Source organism: Pomacea canaliculata, linkage group LG13 (assembly GCF_003073045.1).
Source record: "Pomacea canaliculata isolate SZHN2017 linkage group LG13, ASM307304v1, whole genome shotgun sequence".
Taxonomy (NCBI): domain Eukaryota; kingdom Metazoa; phylum Mollusca; class Gastropoda; order Architaenioglossa; family Ampullariidae; genus Pomacea; species Pomacea canaliculata.
In genome coordinates this window covers 10,726,554-10,743,338 of record NC_037602.1, presented here as the reverse complement: position 1 = coordinate 10,743,338, position 16,785 = coordinate 10,726,554, and positions in this window count along the sequence as shown.

The window sequence follows — 16,785 nt, the reverse complement described above, 5'->3', positions numbered from 1 at the left end:
ACCTCACTGGCAATCAGTGCCTTATCCTCCATTAAGCCCACTTGTTTGTCAGTCATGTTCCAGTCGACTTGACCTCTAACCCTGTTGTGAGTTGTCTATGTTAGGGTTGATCATACCCCTTGTTTTGCCTCAGGCTACTTGCACTACCTGGACACGCTTGCTTTTAGAGTTACCTGAGTTTTCAGTTGCTTGTCGACTCCATGTCGACAGACAGTTTGGTTTCTTAAAAAATCTTGGAAGATTTTTTTTTTTTTCATTTCTGCACTGCGGGACTTGCATCACTCTCGGGGCTCTCATTGCTGTGAAGGCTACAGACATCTCTGATAACCCGTAGACGCGAGAAGTCTGTAGAGGAGAATTGCAGGCTGTACCTCAACCGAAATTAAAAACACACCGATGTGATGTACGATGTGTTTCTCGCTGCCAGATGTTGCTGACAACCCTCCGAGCACTTTACTACGTGAGATGCCAAGCATGGCCACTCCTTCTGGCAGAGGAAATGACAGGCAGACTGAAGAAGAAAGTCTGCTAAAGTCATTCGCTCTGCTTACCGTTTGTGTAAACCACAGAACCACGTGCCCCGAGGACCGTTAATGCGGATAATACGTTAGCCGATGGCAGTTGGACCATGGACAAGATGTATCGGGTGTGTTTACGAGCTTGTTGCTCTTGCTGCTGGCTTTTGATATTTGTTTGGGGGAAAAAATTGAATCATTTCGGTTCAACGGGTGTGTTTATTTTGTGTTTCACAGCGCATTTCCATTCATAAAGTAACTGATATTGAGAAAGCGGTTGATTTTTAGAGATCAACACTTCACTCCCTTTCCGCACATTTTCGCCTCTTCAGCAGTGAGACCAAGAACTATATCCACTGAGCTGATTGATGTCCTCACAGCCATCTGAGTGATTCATTGACAGTTCAAATCAAGAGCATTTTGTGTTCAAGTGGACCAACTCACAATAGAGAAAATGCTTCATTAAGTCCACTTAAATATTTGTAACATCCTCCTCATCATCATCATCTTCACATCATCATCATCTGATATAAGGGCAGCTGCTTCGATCTGTTGCTGCGTTTAGGGATGGAAGAGGACCTCGGTATCGGTGTGATCAATACTCGGACAAAAAATATTTACAGGCACTACTGAGCTGGTCAACAATCTAATTGCTTTTATTAGGTTCATCGCTTAATTTTCTTTTTAATTTTGTATTAATTTTTTTTTTCATTTTGTCACTCTTTACTGTTTACTGAGAAATATTTTTGGCATCGCTAGTTGCACATATTTAATTAAACCCACCCACAAGCCCAATGATGAGTCGATGTGCTGGTGCTCAAGCGGAAAGGGGATGTAACATTAAATGAAGACTGAACATCTTGACGAGAGTGATGAAAATATTATCGCTCGGGACTAAACTAAAAGCAAGGCACTGACACTATTATAAGTAAGAAGTAAGATGAGGTGAAGAAAATATTTGTTTACGCCAGTCATCACCTCGCCACCCCCGATGTAGGGAAGAGTCTAACCGTTCTGTGAATTTAGTAACCGATCACCACCTACTTGTATCAGTTGTTAACAAACAGTTGTTTGGCCAGTTGTACCGATGTAGATTGTAAAGATGAAGAAGATAATGGACCAGGGGATGAACTATTTTCTTCTAGCTTACAATATCTCAGTGGATTAGCTATTCCCTGCTCTGCTGCCTTCAATCTCCATTTCTGGATTGGAAACATTTCTGACTCCGCCACCCATAAATCTTTACTGTTCGTGCACACACGTGCTTGTAAGTGAGTGATCGAGGGAGAAAGAGACCAAAGCAGCAGTATTGTATCAATCATTTAATCATTCTGTCAGCATTTTATCACCCGAGGTCACTCAATCCGAGCTGGAGGTTCACAGGCAAACTAAAGTGAAACAGTGATGGCCGCTTACGACCAGCCGCGGCTGAGCTGGCGCTGCACCTCACACTCCGGTGGAACGCAGGGTGAACCCTACCTCACCAACCCACCCCACACACCCTCCACATCCCCACCCTACTACCACCCTCCATCAATCTCACTCGGCAAGCAGAGCGCGCGCCGTACACGGGAACAGTTCCAGTAACCGGGGCGGCTTGTGGATCGAAGAGGGAATTCTGTGAGCAGATTTCATTAGCCCCTTCCTCTCCTCGATGACATTTAACGAAATGTTTGGTATTCTGCTGCTTTCTAAAATGACAGAGGTACCTCGGTTGTTTCAGTTGAGAGCGAACATTGTTTCAGTCTCGTGTGATGGTTGTTATGGTGCAGGGGGGATGTTAGTAGGGGCAGGGGGATCGTTGTCAACATGACTCTCTCTCAGACTCTCTCTCTTCCCACCCAGAACTCCCACCCCGTCCTTCTGGTCGCCAGCTGTAGGTCTTCCTATCGTCAGACCGCCATCTTTGTCTGGGGGATGGAGGAGGGGAAGGGGTGTTCCGAACCTGCACGGTCTGCTTTTGTTTCTGTCGTCTTCGGGTCCTGAGATATTATCCTCCCCTCGTAGCTGCCGCTCCACGCCTGCATCGCTTAACAACTCTTTTCTTCCTCCATCAGCACTGCCGGCGCTCCATGAAAGCCTCCTTCTCTCTCTCTCTCGGCTTTTTTCTCTTTCATCCAAATGCGCGTGCATGAGATTTTGTCTGTGTGCGTCACTACAATTTGAGACAATGTGTTTGTGTGTGCGTGACAACGGTTTGATACAAAGAAGACAGAAGGCGGGGAGAATAACCTTTCAAGACACCCCCTCTCCTTCCCTTTATGTCCTCCCACGTGACTGGGTTCCCCCGGTACCGTCGGGTCTTGAGGAGTTGAGGTATATGTACATGGGGAAGGGGAGCGGGGGAGCAATGAAAGGTCAGGTTGGGAGGGTGAGGGCAGGGACTTGTGAGTATGTGTACCCCTTGAAGTCGACATGCGCTTGCAATTAGCAGCCGGCCGGAATCTACCCGGAGAGTTATCTATTCATTTCCCAGAGTCACGAGGGCCATCAGCGCGTCACAGAGCAGGAAACGGCCAGCAGGCCGGTCAGCTGCACGTTTATGAGGCTATTCACGTGGCGACTACAGGCCGCCTGCTCAAAATGGCGGAGCCTGGCAGCTGGCGATTTTACCGCTACCGATGGCAATCAATGGTTCCTTTCATTTCCATCGGCTTTACCAGGTCTCGCTGCTTTTTCTAGCCTCGGCAAGACATAATTGATCTCCCTGTTGCGTGGTTTTAGGGGCGAGTAGAGGAAATAATTGCTGTGTTACATGTTAGTGGGGGCGAGCACAGCGGGCACTGGCCTGTTACATGCTACTGGGGGGCGAGAAGAGGGAACATTGCCCTGTTACATCCTTCTGGGGACGAGAATAGGGAACATTGCCCTGTTACATCCTTCTGGGGACGAGAATAGGGAACATTGCCCTGTTACATCCTTCTGGGGACGAGAAGATGGAACATTGCCATGTTACATCCTTCTGGGGACGAGAAGAGAGAACATTGTCCTGTTACATCCTTCTGGGGGCGAGAAGAGGGAACATTGCCCTGTTACATCCTTCTGGGGACGAGAATAGGGAACATTGCCCTGTTACATCCTTCTGGGGACGAGAAGAGGGAATATTGCCCTGTTACATTCTTCTGGGGGCGAGAAGAGGGAATATTGCCATGTTACATTCTTCTGGGGGCGAGAAGAGGGAACATTGCCATGTAACATGCTACTGGGGGCGAGAATAGGGAATATTGCCCTGTTACATCCTTCTGGGGGTGAGAAGAGGGAGCATTGCCCTGTTACATGTTAGAAGGTGTGGGTAGACCGTGCTGCATGTTAGTGACCTGAGTTCACTGTGCTACATGTTGTGCTGTGACCTGTGTTCTCGTGTTACCTCCCTATTTCTCTCACTCCTCTCTTCTCTCATTGTTCGTTCCCCATTGCCTCTAGCTTTACCTTTCATTCTCCATTTTTTTATATTTCCTTAATTTGTTTCCTCCCAGCGGACTGGGAGCCATCGTTGCGTCATTGAATCTGCTCAACTGTCTGTCATCTCTCTGTCCGTTCTGTCTGTGGTGTAGCCCCTGCTCACACACACTATGGCTTCTTTGTCCTCTTTTTTCCTCTCTTGACTGACAGTTCGTCACTTTTTTTCCCCTCCATGTTGCCACCGTAAACCCAACGCACAGGCGATGAGATTTTTCACTCATTTTTAAAGCTCACAACAGAATGCGAGAGGACAGTACAACGAATAGCTAACCCTCCATACTCACTCATTAATACAGGAATAGCAAGAACATGTTGGACTCTGGAGGCTGCTTTCTCATACATCCTATTTCAAAGTGACAAGTACTGAAATCCTTCTCCGAGTTTAAGTGTTACAACATCTGAAACAGCTTAGATGTCACAAAATAAAAGGTTTTCGATCTTCCATTTTTAGCCTAATTCCCTTGATGAAACTGAGAAAACACAAAAACTAATTTGTTGCCCAGGGCAGGCGGCAGGCAATTTTCTCTGCAAGCGAATGCATCCCAAAAAGTGAGGCTGGGAAGAGAAAGAGGTTAGAAATTGGCAGATTTTCTCGACTGTGCGGAGGTCTTTTTGTAAATGTATTACAGCCAGCTTTTGTCGCACCGCCTGCAATCAATAAGAGAGGAGAGAGGTGAGGAGGTGGGGTGGGATGGAGAGCTGTACAGATGAGTGTTAATGACATGGAGCCTGCAGGAAGCCACCACTTAACCACAGAGTACGGTCACATGATGTACAGCTAACAAAAAAAAAGAGAAAAAAACCAAGAAAAAAACAAAAAAATTCAAAAATGTATTATGATCAATGACATGTGTTCAGACATAATATTTACAATGCAATATGACTCGCTGTGATAAAGTATACCATGGTATTACTGTTTTGTTTCCGGGTGAAGAAACACTTCTGATGAATCGAATTACACTTTGCTGTTCTCGTAAAATTAAATCTCCTACTTTGATTGCCCAGTAAAAATTTGTGGAATTTCTTTTAAATCAGGAAAGGATAATTTCTGTCATTCAGTTAAATTTAATAACTTGTTTCCCAAATTGACATCTATATGTTATTAGCTTTGCTTTAGTCGAGAGAATTAAAATTATAGTGAAGATTAATTTTGGAAACCTGAGAAACTGAGTTTTCTGACAGCTCTGTAGAAGACGAATAACAGTAGAAGGGGGGAGGATATGAGGGGAAGACAGAATTACTCTTCACTTGTTATCTCGTCTAACCGCGGTAAGCAAGGAGAGGAGTGATGAGAGGAGTGATGTGCTAGAGGGAGACTTCATCAGCTGCAGTACAACTAACATCATCGTTTGTCAGCTGCAGTATTACAATCATCGTCTTCATCGTTGGTCAGCTGCAGCATTACAATCATCGTCGTCATCGTTTGTAAGCCTGTGAGCATGCGTACTACAAGAAATTTTTCTCCTCAAAAGCAGAGAGAACTGGAAAGCCTTATTACCCCAAATGATTAGGGAATATAATATCAGATGACCGGAGTATGATGTCAAGTCACGTGTGAAGACTGAAGAAGAAAGCATTGTGACATCAGCTTGCTTGAGCATGACTCCGGCCAAACACTTGACTAGATTGCCGGGAGCCATCAGGCAAGGGAGGGACGCCATGCTGGAGAGGGGCCAGGGGGAGGTAGGGGCAGAGAACTCGATGGGAAGAGGAAGTGGAGGGTTAGGGTCAGGCCTATCAGACTGCTGATCAATTTTACAGGCTGCGAGATGAGGACAGTTGAAAGATGCTCCTCCCTGCTCTCCTACCCCTCCTTCCCTTCTCGCATCAGTTGGAAATCTCGGAAACTAAACATGGCGTCAAAGACATGGCCATCCCCGCTGTTTCATCATCCTTCTCGCTCCTGCTGGTGGAGCTGTAAATGATCGACCTCCCTCTCCCTCTCTATTTTTCACACACACACATCGGGGAAAGACAAAAGAGAGATAGAGAGATAGAAATTCAGTCACACCGACAGCTGGAAAACAGATAGGAGAGAGAGAGACAAGAGCAGTCAAGGGTCTGAAGTCATCCCCGAGGACTCTTGTTGCGGTCAACGTACAATCACTTTGTTCAGGTCAGACGTGTAGCCTGCCTGCCTACTCTACACAGATCGGTTAGAGTGACCGAATGAGGGAGGGGAGTACTCGGTCAATAGTAGTCCCACTTGCCTTTCTGCGAGTCGGTGAAAGAAAAGACTTGGTGAAGTGTGCTCACTGCGCTCAGTCTTTCGGCAATCAATAGGAGACCGTTGCTTTTGTTACCCTTTGGCCACAGTGAGGTGCCGTCTGTTCCTCTCCGTTCCTGTCTTCCAACACTTGGTGTTTTTCACCACCCTCTGGCCATGCAATTTTAATAACACACCAGGCTGTCCCCAAACTAAATTGCGGGCAAAAAAAAGCAAGATGTTTCATAAAACAGGTCCTGGACACCTTCACACGTGTTTGTGTGCTTGCATGTGACTGCACAAGAAAAACGACAAACACGAACCTGTCTACCTTTCATTTGTGTGTGTGTGTTTGAGCTCACATGACGATGTCTGACCTTTCTTCTCTTTCTCAGTCGTTCGCTCGCTCAAAAAAAAAAAAAAAAAAGCGATCCACAAAATGTCTTATTTACGGTCGGATAATGAATGTTAGTGAATGATGTCATGTTTGATTAGAGTAAGGCAGCTAGGATATGACACCAGCAAGTAAGGTATTGAAGGCTTGGTGTTCCTCACATGATATGTCTTGTTACAGCCAATGGAAGGAAGACTGGGGGCTGATGTTACAGCCGATGTTATTGATGGTTGATGTTTTCCAGAAAATATTTCAGTTTTTTTCAACTTAAAGCTACGGCGGAGAGGAGAGGAGATGAGAGGTAGAGGTGTAGGTCTGGGTTGACTGTAAATAAATGCTAAACGTTGCCAAGCGCGGAGTCATCCACCTTGTTCATTCGGCCAAAACTGCATTCCTTCATGCTCACATCAGTACTTGTTTATCTAGTCGGAGCCTGTTTAGGACCTGCAACCACCTGTTAGGCCACAACTGCCCTCGGTCCTTGCACCTGCTTCGCTGCCTGAAGCTTCAGCGAGGTTTTGTAGAGGTGACATCTCATTTCTCACCATGTTAGACCTGTCTGCTGCCTTTGATACTATAGGCCACACTACTCTCATTCATAGACTCAGTACTCTCTATGGCACATCAGGCTCCTCACTTCACATGTTTTAGTCATCTCTCTCAAATAGGACTCAGTCAGTTATAGTGGATGGCTGCGTGTCTCCACCATTCTGTATCCTCCCCAGGTTCTGTACTTGGTCCCATCCTCTTTATCATGTACACTAAGCCACTTATTAGTCTAATTCAATCTCACTCTATATCCGATCAATCCTTTGCTGACGACACTCAGCGGTATACCAGCTGTTCTCCTTCTCAGCCACACAGGGCATCTAGGATTATATTTCTGATATTGGACTATGGATGACCCACAAGAAGTTAAAACTAAAAACGAAAAAACAGAAGCTTTTATTTTTTTCAAATGGAGAGCTAGAGTTTACCCTTCACTGCCTGTCCGTGTTCGGGTAGGTGATGCTGATGTTCCTTTTGTTACTTCAGCACGTGACTTAGGTTACATAATGTCTGCTGACATGTCTCTTGATGAACAAGTTTCTCACATCTGTCGTGCTGCATACTATGAGCTCTGGAAGATCAGCTCCATTCGTCATACTCTGTCCATCTCAACCCCCAACATTTTCATCTGTTTATTTGTTCTGTCTAAACTGTCTAATAATTGGCAAAGAGAATTCGAGGATTTAGCATAGACACACCAGACACCAGAGGCAACATCAGTGTCAAGGAGAGAGGACGGCGAGGAACGTGCGTCAGGTGGGTGAGGTGACCAAGTGAACAAGTGAACAAGCTCTCGCTCACGGTGGTGGAGAGACAGCTGTAGAGTCTGTTGGTGAGGGTAATGGGACAGATTCCCCTTTCACTATTCTACAGTCTACCAGGGGGAACTAACGACATTAATCATTCGGAAAGGCAAGAAAAGCTCCAGACGGAGTTGATTTGGTCTTCCCTACTGGCCGCCGAGACATCAGCTCCAGTGGCTTTGTGCACTGATCACCAGCTCGACCGCGGGGCGACTTGGTGGCCTGCAAAGTGTTTCTACTCTTAGGGAAGCTCATGAGGCCAGGACATGTTTTCACTGAAGAACATTTCCACGCACTTTCCACGTGAAATTGTGCAAAATACACTAAGCTCTTATCATTTTCGGGTTTCATTTTCGTGGTTTTAATAACTCTCGGATCTGATATCAATAATTAAATGGGATGTTTTTTCATCTCCTTTTTTCTTTAAGTTTTGCTGCAAATCGCTGACGACACTAGTAGACTTGAACATGAAAACTAAAAATGCGTTATAGTGCCATAAGGTGTGAAGCGCACAAAGGTTGGAAGAGGGACTTGTAGGTGGTAGAGTGAATTTAACACCTTCTCACGGAATACTTACTATAGATGTCGTGTAGTGGGATGCAGCAGGACCAGGGATGCATACCTCTCTCACCAGGAGACCAGGAAGCGTTGGATAATCGCCGTAAAAAGCGATAAATGGAAACCAGCACCACACAGTGTTGCTTGCCATGCTCATTTCCAGCCTGAAGATTAGCGAGGTGGTGCATCGTCTGATGGTGGTGTGGCCAAGACATACAAGATTCTTGGCAGTGCTCTAAATTCTACAGACAAAACTTTCATGCCCTATTATACCTTTTTGTTTCATGGTGTATAACTTTCTCAACAGAATTATTTCAAGTGATGCATACAAGTCTTATTATCAGCAACACAATGCAGGTGCTAAAATTTATCTGAATTATTTAATTGGTGTTTATGTTACCATTTGGTTTAAATGGAACTTTTGTGACATACTGATTGATCATTGTAACTGGAAACTTTAAGGGAAAAGAGCAGACTGTTTCAAATGTTAAAGGTTGTCCATAATAATATTTCAGTCATTGGGAAGTGAAGTATTAGAAACTGCACTTAAGCTGTGCCCATCCCTGTTCTCATTGCTTTCCCTTTAAGATAAGAGTTTGCTACAACTTGTAATTGAAAAAAAAATTTAAAAAAAACCTGAAGGAACACTTTTTTGAATGCTCTTTGTAAACTATCTCTAAATGTTGTTATTTCAGATAAAGTTATGAAGATTACTTTTCTGAGTGGCAAAAAATGGTCTAAATGTGGAATGATTACACACAAAAGCTACAAAGTGGAAAAACTTCGAACTGCACAAAGAAGTATATTTTTATCAATTGATAATGATCAAGACGAAGCAGTGATCAGAAATAGTCTGCAAAGTGACCAAAAAACATTTTTCAGAACAGCTTTCTTAAGCCATTCTAAATGAAAACTCTTCAATTCCTGAAGCAGCTCAGTAATACGTTTTTGATTTTTCTTTTCAATTCGAATGACTCAAAGGAAAATCCTGGTGAGTGGAAAAAAAATCACTGTTGAAGCACCTAGCATAACACTTGACCTTATACTTGGTAAAAATAAGCAGTGCTCCTCTTCAGCGCCAGCATGCAACTCCTTTCATCCATAATCAAGTGTGGCACAGAACTTGGGCGTTTTTGCTTTCTTTTGCAGAATAAGGACTTTTTACTTCAAGATAAACAACTCGCTCTGTAGTGAAAGCTAGAAATGAATAGTGTGCAGATGTCTCAGTTGTAGACAGTTGATACAGTTGGTTGTACTTCTTTACAGCTAGCTGTGCATCTGTGTTTCCCTGCAAAGGTCTGTTTTAATTTTAGGATTGACTAGCCTTTGAGCTCCTCTTTGTTTTTGGTTCTTTCAGTAATTAGACGTTTAGATTGTTCTGTCTTCTGCTTCGGGTTTTTTATCCCCTCGCGTGCTTTCCTCTATCAAAGCCACATACCTGCATCGATTTCTGAGATTCCGAGATGTTTTGATTAAAAAATATGTCTGAGGTGATCCTTAGTGGGTCAGGTGAGAGTTCTGTCCCTTCGCCTGACAGGCTGTGGGGATCGGTTCTTGGTTTTATGTTTTGTGGTCGTGCTTCGATTTGGATAAAAGTGTTGGCCCTTCATGTTTACAGATTCTTCTGCTGCGTTTTCTTTCTCTTCTGGTTTGTGACAGGACTGTGTATATGTTATTTTGAAGTGCGAACTGTTTAGATCTATCGTCTGGATTCCACTCCGCCATGTTTCACTCGCTTCAGCAGCGACATTGAGCTGAATTGAATAATTTGAAGTGATGATCACCCTCTTGTAGTTTTATATGAGAACATTTCTTAATCTTCTCAAGAATACTCAGTATCTTCCCAGTATTCTTCTCATGTCACTAACATTGTGCTCTGGAGTCGTTACCGTTGCATCTACAATCATCTCCCTTTACTGCCAGAACGCAGCGAGTCCTTGCCTTGTTCTTCCTTCTACATTGTTGTTACTATTTTGTTCAATTGTTCTAATCTTTGTTACTATTTTGTTCACTTGTTCTACAATCTACATCATTGTTCTTATTTTGTGCTCTGGTGCAAGGCAATGAGCCCGCCTTCGGCTGAGATATTGTGCTTTATGAATTCCCACTTCTTCTTCTTCTTCTTCTTATTATTATTATTATTATTATAAATGGTTGACATTTATTGCATATGGATTCGCAGGAATGAGTAATTTGAACATTCCTAAGCATTTCTGAATTGTATCATGTGCTACAATATCTTTTTTGATGGAGATATCCATCTGGTAAGTCTGATGTCACTCCTATCTTCAAAACAGTGGAGCCTGAGAAGGAGAAGCAGCATCTGCCGAGTAGGATGGGGGTGAAGGGAAGGGGAGTTATTGTTTTACTCGGAACCATCAGGGCAAAGTAGCCGGCAGGTGCCACATGCAAAGAAACGTTTGCTGAAGCTATTCCGAAGCTAATATAAAATCAAATTCATTTGGCTCAGAGAGAGAGAGAGAGACAGACAGAAATGGTTTTATACTGGTAAAGATATTGAAATTATAAGTGGATATAAATATCTTCGAACACTCTTATCGATTCGATGTCTATTCACACAAGCCCCAGAAAAATTATCATCAAAATCATGAACACCTCCGATCCTACTGTTGCCTTAATTATAGAAAGCCTTGATAGTTTTATACATAAAGACTTGATATGTTAAGTCTTTGGGAAAATGAATGTCAGACTTTTTTTTTCAGCTGTTCACTGTCACTGCCAGAAGTCGAGTTGTGATTGTCAGTCTGCCGATTGTATAATAAGCTTATTTCTAATTGTATGCTGAGTGACAGGCAATACATTTACTTTTCTTATAGTGTATATGTACAGTATAATGATTCTCTGTCAGTGCTGTGTTCTACACCTTGTGTGTGTGTAGCCATGTTCTTTGCCAAACAACCTCTGACTGCAGTTCAATACAATTCTCTCAACTGGTGTTGACTCTCAATGTCTGATGCTTGCTGTTATTGTAGACTTTACATATCATGCTAGGAGGGTTATTTTCTTTTTCAATCCCCTTTAAGCTCTCATCTATTAAGGTGGTGTTAGTGAAGACGGTAATGATAGTTAATGATAATGTTGTTGTTGCTCACTTCGCCCTTGAAATGGGCTGAGGTCTAGCCAACAAAAATTCGATTCCGTTCTCCCTCCCTCCCCACAATCTCTAATGACATCGAAACTGCGTTGCATCTGTGCCGCAGTCTTCCCACCCAGACTGCAGGGAGCCTGCAGCAGCAGCAGCAGCAGCAGCAGCAGCTTCCCTCTACACATGTTGATGCGGTTGTGTGTGGCAAACCTGTCCACGCACGTGACCGTATGGCAAATCCCCTGTCACCGCATGCGTAAGGGCCGTCTGTTTTACTTCCAGCTCAAACTTCTTTTTTTTCTGCTTCCACCCTTCACAATACCATTCAAGTCCACCCATCCACAGTGGTAATTGCGTCAAGAAAACTATTTTAATCTCGTTCTCTCATTTGATTACACACTGCCGCCTATTGTTCGTCCTCAGGCGGTCCTTTGGCTGGAACAGAGGGCATGACTAAACACAGACTACAAAGACGATTGGCTTTATTTTCAACTACACTATCATTTCGCATGGGGGACCTCGCCTGCTCCTCCCGCCACAGACGGTCAAACGTCTGCTCTGGCACGGGGCGCTAAGAGGGAAACATGTTGTAATTCTGTAATCATAGACTGCATCATACAGCTGTGATTATTATATGGGTTCTATAACTAAATCTCTTAATGTATAATTGTCGAATGAATTGTGTAGCTATAGAATTATAATTGTATAGCTACATCATTCAATTGTGTAGTTATAGAATGCATTTTATAGCTAAAGGGAGAAAAATATTTTAAATTCTCATCTTGGATCCTCACTCTTCCGACATTTGTCTCGCTGCACTGTGCAGCTGCCTGAGCTGCTTTCACACACCAGCTGTCGATGGTCTCCTCCATCTGTGAAGCTGCCTGAACTGTTTTGTACATCGTACAGCTGTCAGCTTCTCTGTACAGCTGTCAACTTCTCTGTACAGCTGCCTAAAAGCTTTCACAGCACTGTGTAGTTGTACAAGTTTCCTCACTGTAAAGTACAGCTGTCGGAGCTGTTTTCACACACCAGCTGTCGGTTCGTCTGCTGGATACGTGCATCACGTGCCTCGGCTGCCTGAACTGTTTACACACGCTGAACGCTTACACAAACTTTGGAAGCTGTTAGCATCAGCTTAGCTATCCATCCATTAGATAGTAATTACAAAGCGCAATCAACTTCGATCGTAACGCGAGATTATTAGAAAATTATTAGAATGTCACTTCGCATTATTGTTTATTTACTTAATAATAATAATCTAAAATCAAGTATCGTTATCTTCACTCCTAATTGCGTTTTTCAGTACACCTATTTAAAGAACACGAGTTTTTCTCTATAATCATCTGCTTCCAGTTCACGAGACAAGTCCCTACTAGTCATTTGATGAGGAGCTTACTGATTTATTTGGCTTGTATGTTCTCTGATAAGTTTTCAATTATATATTTAGACCAGTGATTGACATCAGGTGGTTTCTCTTTATTTATAGTTAACTTTTAATGGGCTCTCTAATTGGTTTTCTTAGTTTTCGTTGGTGCATTGTTTATTCATTGCTCATGTGTTTATTATACTATATTTATATCAGGTTCACTTTTCTTATTATTGTCTTTATACATGTGTCATTGGAGTAGATTTATTTGTTATCTAGTTTATTGGATGGGGTTTTTTTTTTACTCACACGTCGCAGTGAGAAGTGGCTTATATCATTTATTCATTACTTTCATGTGTCGTTACTCAACTGTATCATTGCCATGATTATTACTCACGTGTTTTTGTAGATTTTTAAAACTCATGTGCCATAAGTTTATTATTCTTGTTGTCCTAATCGCCCCCAGTGGAGCATAGAGCGGGCAAATTCAGGAAAATCCAGTATGTCATTAATTGTTTATTACTGACAGTATAATTTAAATATTTCATTTTATTCTTCTCTCTCTCTCTCTTTTCTTTTCTTTTTTTTTTTTTTTTTTTTTCGGTGTTGTATACTTGTGGGAATTATCCCTTGACAGATGGTTTCCGTATTTTAGATATATATAAACTCTGTTGATCTTTCAAAGGAAAGAGTCCTCGCCAATTTTTACTTAGATGCATTTAATAACTTTTTATTTTACTTCAGAATTATCGTCGGTAGCCTGCGTGCACTGCGCCAGCTGTGCCTCTGCTTGACTCCACCACTGAACGCCTCTTAGTGAACATTTCATGCCTCTGTCCAGTTCGATTTAAGCTTCTTATTCTTTGTACACTTTCCAATTTGTTTCATCCATTCTATATTGTTCGACGCCCTTCAGTCTACGTGTTGTCCGGATGGTGACTGTCACAATACCGGATGATTCAACGGTTACCCTCCATGCCGACTCGAGTGCTGTCAAGAAGAGCACAAAGGGAGCGAATGCAAAATGGTTCCCTCTTTGTGTCCTTCTGTATTGTTTGGTGGGCAGTGATAACAGGCACCCGGTGTGTGTGCGTGAGAATGGTCAGCCCAGCATATGCACTCAATCTCTTCTGGATAACATCTCCCTAACCCTCCTGTCCCCCTCCATCCCTTTCCCCGTACCCATGGCGCCCCATGGAGCAACATCTCGCCTGTATCGAACCACCCAGCCGCACAGTTCCTTGCCTCCTCACACCACCCTCCATGACTCCCTCTCCCCCCTCATTCCCCATCACAGCCCCTCCGGAGTGCCCCTTCCCTATCGCTAGCATATTCATCAGGGCCTGTATCAACTTTCCCATTCCCCATCCATCCTCCTCCGCAGTCGCTCACTCGGGCTTTCCATTATCCGTCCTCCTCGTTTTGTCTGGAAAACAGAGAGCGCACCTGTGGGTGGGCTGCTTATGGAGGGAAAGATATTGAACGGGAGGGGAGCGATGGAAGCCGGGGTGGCACAGGCGACGGTTGGGTGTGTGCCTGGACCAGAACGCCACATTCCGGGCTGTGAACTGCTTTTCTTGCGAACTAGTTGAGAATCCTCGTGGCGACGACGAGACCGTGCGCAGAAACTTACTCTCGCGGCAAGGTACAACGACTGTCAGCGAGGCATTCATGACCGCAGCCTGCGGCCTCTCTTAATAACAAGCGGCAGTATGCATGCTCAACTCCCATGGACTGCTGGCCGTGATTACATTAATGCTGATAACGGGGCCACTCAGTTAAACCTGAGCTTAATTAACTTAAATAACCTCGTCAACACCCAGGCTGCTCAGTCACCAATGCAAACGTTTATGCACGCCACCTCACTCTCCATCCCGCTCTCTGACGATGAGATTAGAGTAAGGCTTTTTGTATCTTAAATGCTCAATACTTTTTACTGTAAACAGCCTATTTCAGGCGTCTACATTCCCAGATGTTAAGATACTTTCCTATATCTCCCTATTTAAAAAGTATATTGAGGAAGGGAGGTAAATACCTAATAGATTAGGCATCTCAAACCTCTCGAAATTACGTGTATTATGAATTGAGATTTAATTAGTCTTTGTCTTCTGCTCGTTGCTGATCACTTATTACACATCCCTTTTATCTTTCACTTCATTTGGTGTCTGCTGATAAGTATACTGAACGTCTAATCCTTAACTATTATCATTCCAAAAAACTATCATGTTGTACAATCCCAAATTGTGCATGTTCCCTCTTGAACTCCGAACGACGTGTCGCAACTATATCAAGCCAATTAGTGCAATTCTCTCTTCTCTTCTCTCCTTCTCTCTCTCTCTGGGATACATGTAAGCGGCTCCAGATTCCAGTTACCGTGACTAACACTGCGCCATTGCGAAACGTTCGTTGAGAGGCAGGCTCAAAAATCAGGTCGTTAGCCACTTTTAAGGCTGATTGGGGTGGGAGGGGTGATGTGTCCGGTTTTGGGCGGAACAGTAGGTCAGTTAACCACACCTCAAGATTAGTAACATTCTAAAAACGTGATGATTGCAAGTCTACCGAAAATGTATTGAGCCGTTTGAAACTATTTGAACTGTAGCTAGTTGAGAGATATGTTTTGCTAGCTTACCTCTGTGGCCTAAACGCCTGATGAATATTGCATATGACATATTGGACTGTTAGGGTGGCGGTTCGCTCCCGTCAGATCATATTAATTTATCACCTCATGGTATGATGTTGTTTACCGTTATGTTATATATTTATATAATGGATAATATATCGCTTCGATAGTATCCTATTGCAAAACACATTTATTAGTAAAGTGTTGTACAAAAGACCAAGATTCTCTTTCATTCTGAGTCCAAAAGTACATGCGTGCACTCTCGACAATAAACCTCATCGTCACGCACATCTTCGATCATCATCCCTTCTCTTCACTCTAGGACAAGACATACAGGGCGACCTGATTAAAATCATTCAACGAAAGAACGCAGTCAAGGCGATCTTCATTCCAGACCTTCTCCTTCTAGAAAGCCTCAAAAGAAGACAAATATGAATGACCAAGTTGCTGGGATATCAATTCAATATGAGACTGTGGAGGCACCATACTGTCATCACACGCCTCTTGGCTTCGTGTTTTTAGTCTCGCTAACTTGTTTCACCGTCCATCTGCGCGAACGAATTTGTGTTCAACAGGCCAGGCGAAACTGCGTTATTATCATATGTCCACCGTGTTCGATACATCCGCTTGAAGAAACGCCAAGAGCGATTCTATTTGTTAAGAGACACTTTGAGACAGCAGATATGGAAGATTGACAATGCAAAGGATGAAAACCTGGGTATAGTAGAATCAATAACCAGCCAACACCGTCCTCTGCTCCCTCTTCCGTATACTCCTCCCCCATCCCGCAGCGGCTCCCTTCCTTCCTCTTTATCCTCGTAGCTGCAACAAATTAAGTAATATTGTATGGGCGTGCGGCAGAATAAGTTACTTGTGATAAAAGTCCATGCACGAACTGGTGGGTCGGTATGTGTTCGGACGTGGCGGGGGAGGTATTCTCCGGGGTGAGGAACGTGGGTTGATCGTGGGACAAGAGGGATTGCAAACGGTAGATCTTGATAAGTGATGCAGGTTGTGTAACAAATTGTTTGTGAACATGATTGTGACATATTTGAGGGGTAACTGGGGAAAGTAGTAAGAGGATCGGGGTGGGTGATGGCCGTTTGTTAATGTAAGGGGATGGGTGCTACGTGACCTGGTGTAAGGAAGAGAACAGAGCCATAAATCTCAAAACTTTCAGACTGATGCTACCACGAGCCCGAT